The sequence below is a fragment of the Contarinia nasturtii genome, unplaced genomic scaffold (assembly GCF_009176525.2).
Source record: "Contarinia nasturtii isolate CC-2019 unplaced genomic scaffold, AAFC_CNas_1.1 Cnas_scaffold_187, whole genome shotgun sequence".
Lineage (NCBI taxonomy): Eukaryota > Metazoa > Arthropoda > Insecta > Diptera > Cecidomyiidae > Contarinia > Contarinia nasturtii.
In genome coordinates, this window is record NW_022197544.1 from 5,999,436 (window position 1) to 6,014,244 (window position 14,809).

At 31.7% G+C, this 14,809-nt stretch overlaps 1 protein-coding gene across 4 annotated transcripts in view; it reads left to right on the plus strand.

Moving 5' to 3' along the window:
- Positions 1-14,809, plus strand: part of LOC116352396 (leucine-rich repeat-containing protein 15-like) — a 37,958-nt gene that overhangs the window by 4,450 nt on the left and 18,699 nt on the right. For all 4 annotated transcript variants that reach the window (XM_031784953.1, XM_031784955.1, XM_031784952.1 and 1 more), the window contains 2 exons: positions 801-1,288; positions 10,955-11,009. The gene's annotated coding sequence lies outside the window, so the exon portion shown is untranslated. The remainder of the gene's footprint in view (positions 1-800; positions 1,289-10,954; positions 11,010-14,809) is intronic.

Consider the following 14,809-nt stretch of genomic DNA (forward strand, 5'->3'; position numbering starts at 1 on the left):
TTCAAAAACTCAGCTAAACAATTTTTTTGGGTCTTTTTTTCCAAAAGCTTGAAGAACTTGAGATGCTACGCTATATGAATTACAAAAGTAAAAATTTTCTCAATTTTGTTGTTCATTTTTGAGCAAAGGACTTTTGTTTAAAGTTTCTCAAAACCAGCATAATTTTCAAATAAACTTTTTCATAAAGTTTCCACACAAGCAGTTTTTACCATACCACAGCATTTTGGTTGACTTAAAAGAAGAAGAAAAAAAAAAAAAGTTTGACTAAAAAGAGTTTAACACTTCGAATGTTCACACGAACAACGTGTGTATACGTTAATTGAACTATCAAAGCGTTTCCGTAGCGAACAAATCAAAGAAATAAGACCAATTTTCCACATGCTTAAATGAAAATATATTTGAAACTATATTGGCGGGTGCAAAGACCGACACAAGAAAAACACTTATTTTTCAATAAGATTTCAAAACGATAACAAACGTTCATTAACAAAAATCAATTTTAAGTGGATGATAATACTATCCACCGTCTACAGCAAAAGTTAATAAGTCTATTAAAACAATAGTTTTGAGCAATATTGGTTGTTTGCTAAATTTACGATTCGTATCTCTCATGTAGTGTTCATTTCAAATTTATCCACACTCGTATTCAGTTCTTCAAGTTAGCTTACTTTCAAAGTTCGCTGGGTTCTCGAAATCAAAAATCTAGAACAACGAAAAAAGGCCAAAGAAAATGTTGATAAATATTAGGAAATCCCAACCAAGATAAGATATTTCGATAATAATTATTATTTGTTCATTAGATGCAACGACACACGACTTAGCCAGTGATCAGTGAAATGTAGTGAGAAGAAGAAGAAGAACTTCGAAAGACAGAAAAATAGAAAAAAAAGAAAAATTAATTCCCAATACGTGAAAATAAAGAAATCGAAAGGGAAAATTTCGAGAGCAAAAGACAGTGGAGAAAAAATTTGAAGAAATTTCGGGAAAAAAAGAGAAAGGCAAAAGGAACAAAATTCAACAGCTTGCATACTAAACAGATATATATATATATATAGAAAAAAACGTGCATCACCAAAAGAGAGTTGATGTAGTAAGCAATAGTGTTACGCCATTTCATTTGAAACACGCGCGTGCCAGAATTGATGCTTTATTAATACGTGACCAAGTGTTGATTGCAATCCATATCAACTCTTGAATTGGTCCAGCGATATATTCTCGCAGTCGCTTCAATATTTGTGTCTCTCTTGTGTCGTCGTCTCACAGTTGCTGCTCTTCTAATGGGATTACGGTAAGTTTGTTAATAATTCTTTTTGTTTGGTCATTTTGTCCATTTTAATTTGGAATTTGGTGCTCAAACAAAGACCATCCAACAATATATGGATTTTCTGAATGGCACATGTTGATTAGAATTTCATGAATCCCTGTCCAACGGGTAATTAGACATCACATTTACACACAAATGTTACAATCAGAAAAGTGATAATGTTTTCAGTTTTGTTCCATCGAAATTCCACTGAATATTTCTCTGATTTTCGTTAAGCCAAAACACTCGATTCGAGTTTGAATTGAATTTTTTCCGAAGATTTCGAATAACTTTCGATGCGACTCATGTTTAATAAAATGTCAGCTTGCTTCCATTCAAAATACATTGCGCTTAAGTGTCAAGCATACTACATATCTTATGGTAAATTATTATTATATATAAAAAACAGATTGTAGTATTCCATATCAACGCTTGAATGGTTCAACGTTTCATATACGGAGAAAATGTCTCGTTTTTTATTCCAAAACAGTAACCAAATCTTCTCTTTAGAAGCTCTGGAGAATCGTAAAAATTAAATTGTTGTGAAAATGATTGTGATTGCGAGAGCATATGAAACACCTTCTGTGAACGAACCAAAAAAAAAAATCATCTCGAATCTGCATAATCATGTATGATGTCTTTGGTTTCTATAAATAATATCGATGATCCAGTACAAATGGCCATTCCGATGTTGATACCGTAGATTATACCGATCCATGTGAGTCATAAACGAACGTATTTCTCTCTTAATTCCATCGCATTAGTCCGAAGCATTTGGTGACGTTGTACGAGTACGAGTGTGCGTTATCATCGATTTGTGATGATGTCGACGGTATGGCGACGTAAATCCTATTTGATCCATTTATATATGATTAATGGGCACCTCATGAAAATAGTTTGATGACCCATGCGTCAATACCAAATGAATTCGACTGATAAAAATTACACCGAACTAAAACGAAAAACTGAATACGGAACATTTGTTTTTTTATTTTAAATATTCTCGCCTTTCGCATATAATGATTAGCTTGTATTCAAATAATTATGTGTTGACTATATTACAATGTGTTGCAATTCATGAATTTTGTACAAATTTACGTTTATTTTTATTTTATTATAATTCTGGGAAAATGGCCATATTACCTATTTGCATTTTTAACAATGAACCGAAAATCTTCTGACCATCTGGAAACCACCGCTTGAGATGAGATTATGTTTTTTTTTGTTTGTCTCTTTTCGATGGCCGAAATATTCGTCGCATCACACGAAAAGCAATTTTGAATATTTTCCCAAAACGATAGCGATGCAATTTTAAAAGATGCCACTTGCTTTTAGTGCATATATAGATATAATGTGTTATTAACCGGAAACTCAATTAAATAAAAACGATATAGTCAAATAGAGTGCAAATAGCCACAATTTAATAATTTGCCAAAATGTTCGTGCAAACTGATAATGGTGCGCTTCGATTTTCAAAATTTTAACATTATCAAAAGTGATTGAAGCAATTTTCAGAGTTTGCCGTTATTTAGCTATTCAATAATGCCTTCGAATGCGTTTTTTTCCAATTTTCTGCACAATACTCAAACTTTTCCAATCAAATAACAAATGCGATTAAATGAAATGATCCACTTCATTGCTTCCTCTGAATGTAGAAGGGCAAAACGAAAAAATTCATTCATTTTTAATTAATTTCCGGTAACTCTAATACGGCCATTCAATCCGTTAAAGTATGGTGTTGTACTTTTGAACAAAGAATTTAAACTATGAAAAGCAAAATTGAGAATTTCGAGTGAAACGTAAAACGAAAAAAACTAATATCACACAAGAGCCAGTCCATATTTGGTTTTAAAAAGGCCAGTCCACAAAAACCTTGTCATTGATTTATGGCAATTGTCATGGCAAACGCTTACACATATGTAAGTTAGTTTAGAATCGCGCGAAATTTTCATAACGAATGAAGAAAAAAAAACGAAATTTGTTAAACAAACTGAAGAATGTGAAATTATTAATTTTATCACAACTCAAGCAATTTAATAAAACAAAAGTACAGACCTACGCTAAAGTTACATATTTAAAATGCGGTTGGCTTATGTACTGAGATCACACATTAAAACGCGCCATACATATTTAAATGAACAAACCATTACACACGTTTCGATCAAACTGATTATGATCTTATTTTCTTACTTTATTTTATTTTTTTTTTTGCTTTTCTTTAGATTTTGTTTCAAACCATTTTCGTATATACGGCGTATGCACTATATATGTGTAGTTCTTGAATTTTGAGATAAAATGGTTCATTTTCAGTGAGAATGAAGTGGGAAAGGGTAATTCGAAAACCTTTAAAAAATACGAAAGCGTTAAAGTAAACAAAGTGGACGCCGCGGCAAACATCTAGCATTTGAGTGTTTTGTTTATATGCCGTATAATATATATAGAGAACAAAATCACACACTCACACACACACACACACGTAGAATTTTCGCTGAGTTACGAAGACACTTGTTATTCACGACACAACAAGCAATTTCTTGGTTTGCCTTAGCTCGATTTTAATGTATACGTAAATCAATGGAACACGATTTTGTTATAATTTACGTTTTTCCTTTGCTTATTCGGCCAGATCAGTGTGAGCCGGTTTTCGGTGTGCAAACATTTCGTGTTAAAATAATATACATTGCATCCAATTCTCATGGTCCGACGATAGTCGTGTTGTTTTATCACATTCTCATGTCGATCGTTTGGTGTTCATTTGAGGCGTGCAATGCCATTTGATTCGAACTTTCATTATACATTTTTTTGGTTTTGTTGAAAAAATTAGAACATTCATTGGTGGTGTGGAATATTCATTCAGGTGTGAACTGAAAAGAAATTGCATCGTCAACGAAATGCTTGTATGTTATACGGTTCTACAAAAGAACCAGAAACAAAACATAGATAAGCGCTAATTGGTGGATAAATTTCGAAATGTTGGTATTCTATTCAATATTTTCGGAAAGAGAGTGAGAGAACGATTGTGAAGTATTCGCTAAATCATTGTAGAGTAATTTGTTGCGAAGAAAATGCTGTAATCAAAAATCAAGCTTGAATGTGTACCGTACATATATATAAACATTTGCACTTTATTTTACTCCATTCACATCACCTTCACAGTGCAGTTGTTGTTTATGAATTTCTTGTGTCGCTTTGAGAAACTCGAAACGAACACAATCTATTTTGTGTATGATGAAACATCATGCACTTACATCACCGCCAATAGATCTATTGAAAACAAAAGAGATTCGCGCTGTATTATGAGTTTATAATATATTTATAATCATGTTCGGTCTTAAATTTAGTAAAACCTGTCGTAAAATACTTTTTATTTTATCTTCGGTGAATTTTTAATTTCAACAAATTCAGCATAATTCAACAGTCGATGAAAAGTTATGATATTTTCAAGGTTCTGTGTGGCACAATACATTTTGTATGCCAGTCAATACCGCAAGAATCTAACAAACTAGAAGGTTTGACAGAGTATTTAAATGCAACGAAAATTTTAAAGTTATACTCATGCAAATATTTACATTAATTTCCATTAGAGGCAAACAACAATTTTTGGTGCTTCTGATGAAGAGGCACATTCAAATAACCGGAGCTCCATCATTGACGTAACACAGTACAAGTTTAATGAGCTTACAACCAAACAAAATTAAATGTAAACATTGAAAAGCAAAATGTCAACACCATCAGCTTAATGGCCTACTTTGCTCTGTGCTAAATTGTTCAATAAGAATAATGATTTGCTTCAAGTTTTCAAGTTTGCGAACAATATAACTAATTTCCAGCGAAAAAATACCGATTTATAATTGTGTACAAGTACATAAAATTGCATATAACGGTGACTGTTATCTTAGTCAAAAATCTTGTTGTTATGTAGTTTTGCTCTAGCAAATACATAACAATAAAAACAATAACACACGAACAATACCAACGGGGCCTTCAATGTATATTGAAAATCGAACCATTTGTTTTTTTACTATCAGCTGCATGCAATGATTTGCTCTTTTTCAATTCCAAAATCCATCAAAATAAATTTCTGGTTCAACTATAAAGCAACAACAGCTAGAATATTCGCTAATTTATGGGTTTTTACTGAAGAAATATGGTTTCTTGATTTAATTTGATTTTTCTCATTTCCGATTGGAGTCCAATGTCCCACGGTGACTTCTGCATAGTTAAGTTAGCTGAATTTTTACATCGCATATGCTCATTTTTTTATCTTTCTCTCTCTCTCTCTCTCCGCGACATACTTTGAATTCGAAGCACACTCAATGTTAATTTCCATTGTGGTGTTATTTGTAGCAATCGTGCATGCACTAAGGCGAGAGTAATAAAGATTTTATGACCCCGCACGTAGCTGCTGAGTATTTACATATCGGGCTCTTTATTTATTGTAGATTTTTATTTGTTTGCGTGCATGTACCATTTCATTATAATTTCCATTTGATAAAAAAAAAGAAATACCCGAAACGAACGAACATTGTGTCCATTATTTTCGAAAATGTATGTGAACATATAATTTAGAGCACTTTTATTTATGCTCGCAATGAATATTCACAGCGATTTCAAATGGTCCTGATCCATTTAAACGAGAGAAGAAGAAAAAAAAAAAAAACAATCCAAATATTGACCTTCATTTCAACGCAAAATTTCACTTCATTTCTTACATTAATTTTGCACTCAACAATCAAATACGTTTGAACAATACGAAATGGCTTACGTTTCAATTACAAATTAAGTTCTTGTTTACAAATTCATAGTTCATATTACGAAATATTTTGCTTCATAAGCAAACATCTCTTACTCGTATTACAAATTTTTTCTCTTAAATATTGCTTACATCATTTGATTTATGTTAGATACGAAACTTTTTCTCACATATAATATAACATCGCGGCAAAAACCTTGATATAATAAAAAAAAATAAAATCTTTTTTCATATCTAGGTGCAAGCAGGGCCGTCAACAAATAAAATGTATTGTACTCGTTCATCATTCATTGTCACAACTAAAAAAAGAATATATTTGTTTTATACAACATTTCTTTCAAATTGAAACAAACGAATTATTACGATGGTTCCATCTGACCACAATTCGACTGTAATTATTTCAATCTGAATTTGAATGAAGATCCAAAAAAAGAGAAAAATTTCGAAATGAATTTCTAACCTTAGACCGAACTTTTTGCAAACCGCATTTGCTTCAGTGTAAAGAAAAAAATGAGCAAAAACCGATGAACGAAATCAGAAAGATCGTCATGTGAATATATATTTGCCGTAAGGTGAATTCATATCGTTGAAGCTTGAGCAAAATAAATATTCCACTAACCAGGAGATTTAAATAAAATCAATGGGTTGCTGTATACTGTATAAATTGTTTATTCTCATCACATTCCATAGTTGGTGTGTTTCATTTACATTTGTTCTAATTCAGCGACGTATAATGTCCAACAGTCGAGTGAGAAATCATTCTATGTTCTCTCTTTTTCTAAAGATAATACATACCATAAATATTTATTGCATTCAAATGATGATCTCATCCGAAGTGATGATGTTACTTAGTCTCATCTATGAATAAAAAAAAGAAGTTATGCGCATAGAAAATTGTGTGTAAACATTGTGAAAATTATTTAGTTGGTTTAAGTTCAATATTCAGTTTTCGTTATGATACCATGTCCCATGAACAAAGTGTTAAACAAGTAAAATTAAGGCAATAATTATATAAAGGAAGGAATTTGTTCGAAGAAACGAAAAATTAAGTAAATTGAACGTAAAAAAATGTATATGTATAAAACAATTATAATTAGCAACATGAGATGATTCTGTCGTTAATTTAATGTAAACATCGTCTTCCGTTTTCCTTCATCATGTTGGTACGTGAATAAAACGTGTTACGAGAAGAGACGGAGAGCTGGTAATAGAAAAATAATGCTAACGAAGCATTTGATGTGATCATCCACTCATGTTCCTATACATGTATATATATACAGTTGGCGGCAGCGACTAATAGAGTTGGTATATGACACTAAACGTTAAACATTAAATCACAGCAAGTGCATTGAAAATCGTCGAAAACGCATATACATTTATATATACACACAAATATGTAAGCGACCAATAAATGGCATAGATCTGCAATGTTCTATAAATGCCCCACGACTCTGACGCTTGCGAAGGAAAATTACTGGTAATTAAATATCTCATGTGTAATTACATCCATTATCTTGAATTGCTTGAATCTAAATACCACTCTATTATACGTGGTTTTGAAGATGCATTGCTGCGCTGTCGTAAAATCTGAAATGAATATACTAGCGCAATAAGTGAAGCTTCCACATCAGGGGCCACTGTCAAAGGTTGGCACTTGTTACTAGCAACATTTCTACGATGGATGCTCATTCGGAAAAATTGATACTGAATTCCACCATCGTCACAATTTAACAAAAACTTAGCTACATATGATTCGATTCGCAAATTGGCTAATTACCACACTCTATCCGCGCAAATATTAATGTTGATGTCGTGTATTTTAGAGTGTTGCATATAAAGTGGATTAGCACTACTGGTACAATCGCACATATTGGACGCTTTGTTTTAGTCACACATGGTTATTTCAATTATAACAAACATGTGCTTAAGTTCGCCCATTAAAAACTGCGCAAAATTCGAAACAACTCAACTGAATAACTGGATTTTCTTTATCACACAATTTTTATGAAGTGATAATCATAACGAATCACTTTCAACACAATCAACATCAAAACTATTGTCTTTGAATTTTGATCGTATTGCATGCCAAAATTGGTTGTTTTTGCTCGTCGTTATTGTTCGCTACATATTTTTTTCCTTGTCTTTTTGACACACAAATTGATTTTCATTTGGCACTTGTATTTTTTTTTTCATTTTCTTCAAACTGGCGTGTACAAGATAAAGACAAATAGCAGATTTTCGGTTTTCACATTATTTTGTGCGTAAATTTCCAATAGAAATACGCAAAAACTCGACTATTCGTTCGAACGAATAAACAACGCATTGGATGGAAACAGTTGTCAAAATCAATTTTGGATTTGGTTTAAGGTGCAACCAGGCCGCCACACCCAATCGATGTTTGAATTAGCTTCTTTAACTCTCTATATATCTAATTATGAAAGCTATGCGATTGGTCCCAAATTTGGTGTACGTGATCTAAAGAAATATGTTGCTAATTTTCTTAATTGCATACCCTATCAAATGAGTATAATATGTATACACCGAGTTGTCATTTTGATACTTTCATGAGAAACGATTAGCGCGCAGCGTTATAACAAAATCGTGCATTTTGATTATAACCGATAAATAATTTTGGGCGAAAAGAACAAATTACGGTCACTAATTTCGACATTCTCGCGTTATTGTGACTCAACTTATGTCGTCGTATAAAAAAAAATTAATGGTTCCATGCATTCCATCAAATGAAGAAAATGAAAAAAGAAGAAGAAGATAGTCATCGATATAATGTGATGATTCAGTGTCGATGCTGCCTGCTGCTGGTTCCACCAATGCCAAACTTAATTAGAATATAAAAAAAGAAAAAAAAACCAGAGATATTAACGTAATTAAATAAACAACGTTGACTGAAGAATCTACTATATCATCCAACTGAAAATCCGTTCATATATTCCACCTTCTCTCTAAGCACGATAATATTTTATTCATGCTTTGTTTCTTTGTTTATTCTTCCATTCATTCATTCATTCGTCTTTTGGAATTTACCTTTAACACGCAATGAAACTAACATCAATTCTCTTCTTCTTCGCATTCAATCCATATAGATTGATTTTTCATATATATCATTCCATATATACACCGCGTTAGTTTTTTTTTGAGTTTTTTTTTAAAAAAAAAACTGTACACAAGAGTTATTAAGAGAGAAAAAAATTGTACTTTTGTGCATTATTGAGTATTTAAAAATGTTTACAACCGCTTATACTTCTCCGTTCTTTTTTTTATTTCAATTACCGGGACACTTTTTTTTCTCGAATAAACTGATGTCAGCTGGCCAAAATGGGGTCTAAGGTTAATTAATATTCAAAGAGTTTTGTTTGCATAACACATAGATCTAGTGAATGCCACGCATTTATACTCTGTACGCAGTTTTTCATTCACTTAAAAAAACCAATGAATTTTTAATAATAAAATTAACCATCGAATTGAATTTCGAGACAGAGCGCCAAAAAAAGAAGAGAAGGAGAATATTTTCAACATGAAATGTTCCATGAATAAAACACAAATTAAATGTATGGACGTTTGGCGTTATGTTGTCGGTGCATAAAACATTAATGCGATATGGATACAAACGCAGCAACCAATTTAATGATGAATATGTTACATTATTATTTATCATTTTTCAAAAAGAACATAACACATTCGAATAAATGGAAACCAACAGAACAACTCTTGAAAATGAAAAGAGTCCAACAAACGAATAAAAATATGGATTTAATGTTGATATAAAAAAATTATCAAAAATGATTTACAGCTTTGATGAAACGGTAAAATTAGTCGAGAATAAAAAATAAAATGATAAACGCATGAATCCAGCAGAAGAGAGGAAAAAAGTATTAAACATCTTTGACATCGGTATTTTATATTATTTCATTCGATTTCATTCATAATGTTACGTGTTTGGTCAAATTCAGTGTCATTGTCATCTTATGAGAATGAACATATTTTACTACACTGCTTGAGATGATTTTTCACTAATTTTTATGAATTTAATTTAATAAAAAAAATATTCTTCGACAACAAGCCGGCATTTGTGTTCGAAAGCAATAAAGTTTTAGCTTACAATTGATGAGAAATCTTTACTTCACAAATATCGAAAATTACGGTGTGCTGTCATATCGATTCTCAAAAAAAAATCCGGTTTGTTAGAAATTCAACTCAATAGGTAAAGTCTTACCAAATGTAAGCATGAAAACGATGGAACACTTTCTGAAGTATATTATTAATTCCAATACATTTAACCTCATAAATAATGGGAACAATAAAATCTATGCTTCATGCTAGGTCTTTATCTGTTGGATCAATAAAATACAACTGCAGCGCCAAAGGCAATCGACAAGATGTTTTTTTTTTTCGAAGAACGGGCATGTATTTGACCATTCTCAGTTTTAGTATGTCATTCGAATACATATTTTTAATCAAACACGCCCAAAGAATTCGACCGATTTTTTTTTCGGGAAATACAATGAAATTTCCAAAAAAAAGCGTAAGCAAATAGCATTTGCCAAATATACTAAAAACTATGGTGGATAAACGTCTGAAAAACTTCGTATCACTATTAGTGATTGACTAATGAGTTTCCTCAATTTGGATTCAACATTTTATTTGAATTTTTCAAGTAATAATAAATGGAGTAATAATCAGTTTTATTCTTAATCAGTATTATAATTACAGATAATTTTACTTTATCAGCTATCTCATTATTTTTGACATATTTGAGAAGGTTCACTACTGCTCTTGCTCATGAAAATTTCTGTAAGAGATATAGATCTGATCCTTCATGCGATTTTTCTTCTCATCAATACATGTATAATAATTTTTACATTTTTTCTTTTCTTTTTCAGATTTTTGCGAGCCAAATCTAGATTAGGATATTCAAAGCAATATTCATTAATATCGGTAATTCTTATCATACATATTATAATAGAATAAGAAATTTCAAACAGTTGAAACAACATCTGAATTTATAATTTTACTATTGAATGGATTTGTAGTCCAGCCATTAGTCGATTAATGTGGAGCAAAAAATTAGTGAAGATAAAATAAAGTGAAGACCAAGCGATAACTAATTTTTAAAATCATGTTCATGTTTTCCTCTTCACGAGCAAACCGCTTGTGGCTTAACATAATGGTCATGCTTGACATGTCGGCAATTTGATTTTTTTTTTTTTTTTTTTTTTTTAATATTAGCTTTGTCTAACCCTTGAACAGCTTTGAAAATGGTTAAACGAAAAAAAGGGAGTAAACAATGTTAGAAATGCAAAATTAAAATGTAAATTGCCGTATGTTGTCAAAAGAGTGAAAAAGCGACTACCGCAATCACTTTGCGATAAAACACGTATCTAAACGTTAAGGTGGCCGCATATATGTTTAAATGGTAACTCAATAAAGATAAAGCATTTTAAAATGACAATATACCGTAGAAATGGGGTCAGTGGTAATGTCAAATATGACAATCAACATGAACACTGTCAGAGCTCATGCAAATATTTACTGCGCCCATGTATGTGTGTGCGTGTTGACTAATGAGTGCCAACAAATATTTATCTAATGAAAAATGTTGTTCCATGAAAATTTAATAAATGTCGCTTCATATTCTAGAGGCATTATTTCCGGAAAACTTAAAAGCACTGCATTAACTGAAAAAGCACATCGCATCGGAATAGAATAAATTGAAATCATTAAATTTGCTTATAAGCTTAAATTTTCCTAATTCAATTTATATTTTGATTTGCTTCGCGTGAATTCGCATCGCTTTTGTATCGCTGAAGAGCGCGCTGCCATTCGTCGTCGTCGATAAGTCTGGCTTCTCTTTGGATTAGTCAAAAGGTTTCTTTTGCACCTGATGTTCTATATATATATAAATTTCTCTATTTCTTTTCACAAACTTGCTTCATCTTGACATTATGCGAACATCCCGGGATGTACTCAACACATTTACTAATATTTGTAATATTCATTCCATCATTTTATGTTGTAAATTCAAAATTAAATTTTCAACGTGCTAATTTGATTATTGCAAATCTAACTACGCATTTCACACTTTCGCAATTCATTTCCAATTCTTAGAAGAATCACTCATTCACTTACTCCGGATAAATTTATCTTTGTAAAACTTTTGTTAATGGTTTTGAGACAGACATTTGAGCGCATTTCACACGATGGATGCTTCAGAGTGAAAGATAACACCAATTTAAATTATCCTGTCAATTCAGATAACGGATTATATTTTTGAAATGTATTTAAATTTGAATGCGGGTGGAGATTTTTCTAAGTTTTCCGAATCATGAAAAATCAAATTAATTAAACTAATAGCCATTGATGCAATCGTACGAGGTACGCCCTTTACCAAAACTTAAACATTAATTCAGAACATTTTTTTTTTAAAAACGAAAATACTAGAAACTTTTCGGCAAATAAAACTTCGTTTCTTTTTTTTCGCAAAACAAACACGAAAAATCTCTTCCAAAAGTGCACTACTTTGTTGAGTGGAATTTTCAGCAAACAACAAAATATTCCTCTGCTTTAAGTCCTAAGTAAAATGTAAGTAAAACCTAAGTGAAATTCAATGTCAAAAGTTCGTGATAATATGATGGTAATATCGAATGTACAAGTGCTCGCCATTCAGAATGAAAATGGTGCAACGGCATGGCATTACTTGGCAAAAACTTGCATTCCATTGCAATATTAGCTCCGAAAAATGGTGAGCAAGTGAAAATATTTCGAATAGTGTGTATAAACAATGATGTGATTGATTTATTCAAGCGATTTTGTTGGTTTGTGACATTCTCAATTCCCATCTATTTCTCCTAACTCGAAATAAAATCAAATTTCATTCCTAATACCATTTTCATTTTACAATTTCTTGTCACGCCGTTCAATTACTTCGAATCAAGCAAATGATTTTCATGTACAAACATTTGTGTCATTTATTTGAAGAGTCAATTGTGTATGGTAAGGATGGATTGTATCATTTGTCGCCTTTTGTATTGTGTCTTTGAACGATTTTGAATTTCATATCAAACTATTTGTCGTGCTGCTGACTGAATGTTATCTCTCTCTCTTTTCACTTTTTTTTCTCATTCAATTTTGTAGTCGCATGCGATCACTTGATATCGATACAAAATTCTCACCAATTCCAATAGAGACAATTCGAAAAATGGAGCTGTGAAAGGCAAACCGTTCTTATTTACTGCACTCGTTTGATTGTCATGAGATCGAGTATAGCCATTTTCGAGAAATTTATATATTTGTGAAGATTTATTGTATGCCATTCGTATGGAGACTCTATGCCATGAGTAAAACTGATGTTTTTTTTTTTCAACACGTATAGTGAATATAGCTTGTGTTTCCTTACACTTTCTTTATGGCACTTCGTCTTACTTTATGTATACAATTGACTACAACGAAACATTGAACATTTCATGCACAAAATAACCAATATTTTACTTGGGGATGAAAGATTCGTTTTTATCCTTTTGTCTGAGTTTTTCGTCTTTTCACCTCGTAATATCGCATCGTACACAGGACAAAAACCACAAAATATATGTGCGTGCCATTGTAAATATGCGTGCTGTAGGGTGCACGATATAAATCATTCCTTGCGGAATATAAGTAGAATAAGTAGAATTATTGATTAGAGTGGAGAGATGCTTGGGAAACATCGTCTACCTTTTCAAGGGTGAAAAATGCCTCTTGCATCGATCTTCTTTTTTTTTCTTTTTCTTCATCACGATTTTCTTTCCCCTACTTATAATTCAGTTTTTCGCAAGTTCCATTAACGACAACTTTTGCTACATTTTTCTACACCAGAAAATTTATTGCCGGCCAAAAATGCAGCGACAAAATAACGGTGACGATGATTACAATGTTTCGGTGAAAGTCTGTCGGTGTTTGAACTTTCATCACTTGTTTGAAAATATTTTTTAGTGAAAGTAGAAATAAAAATTAAATTCCGTATCTATGCATTTCAAGCAGAATATTTAAAACAATCAATAATTTAAAGTTTTTAATTCTTCAAGGTTAAGTTTTTTTTGGTGTTGTTTTTATGTTTCTAACAATTTCTCTTTTTTGTGCATTTTTTACTTTGACTAAAGAATGAACTTAAATGAATTTGGGCACTTTTTTTTCAACACAATGAATACTAAAATCTGCAATTCACCGAAGAGGTTCCCATATGAAAATATAAAAGCTTGAGCTCATTTAAATTGAACGAGCCAGAGTGCATACATTGTATATTATACGTATTTTCTAGACTATTGCGTAGATTGGAATAAACATACTAAAATATACATTGTGTAAAAACACAACGGAATAATTTATTGTTGATTTATTATAGGAGAATTCATTCAATTTACCATGAAATCCGAAACCACGAAGAGCATTGGTACTTCTGTTGCAGAAAACGTTTGGCCGAAACCAAAGAATACTGCTTCTTATATTGTGTATTTAACTCTCCCCTTATGTATACACAATACACATTTCTGAATGAAAGTAGAAGAAGAAAAGAGAGAGAGAGAGAGAGAGAGAGAGAAAATGAACGCCATGAAATAAATTCAATGCGAGGGTGCAAAAATGGTGAGCGACCAACGATGCGACACACAACAATAAAAATGGTTGCTTCAATGATTTTTGCCACTCGAGGAAAAATAAACAAAAACGATAGAATGAATGGAGAGAAGAAAATAACTCGCTGACAT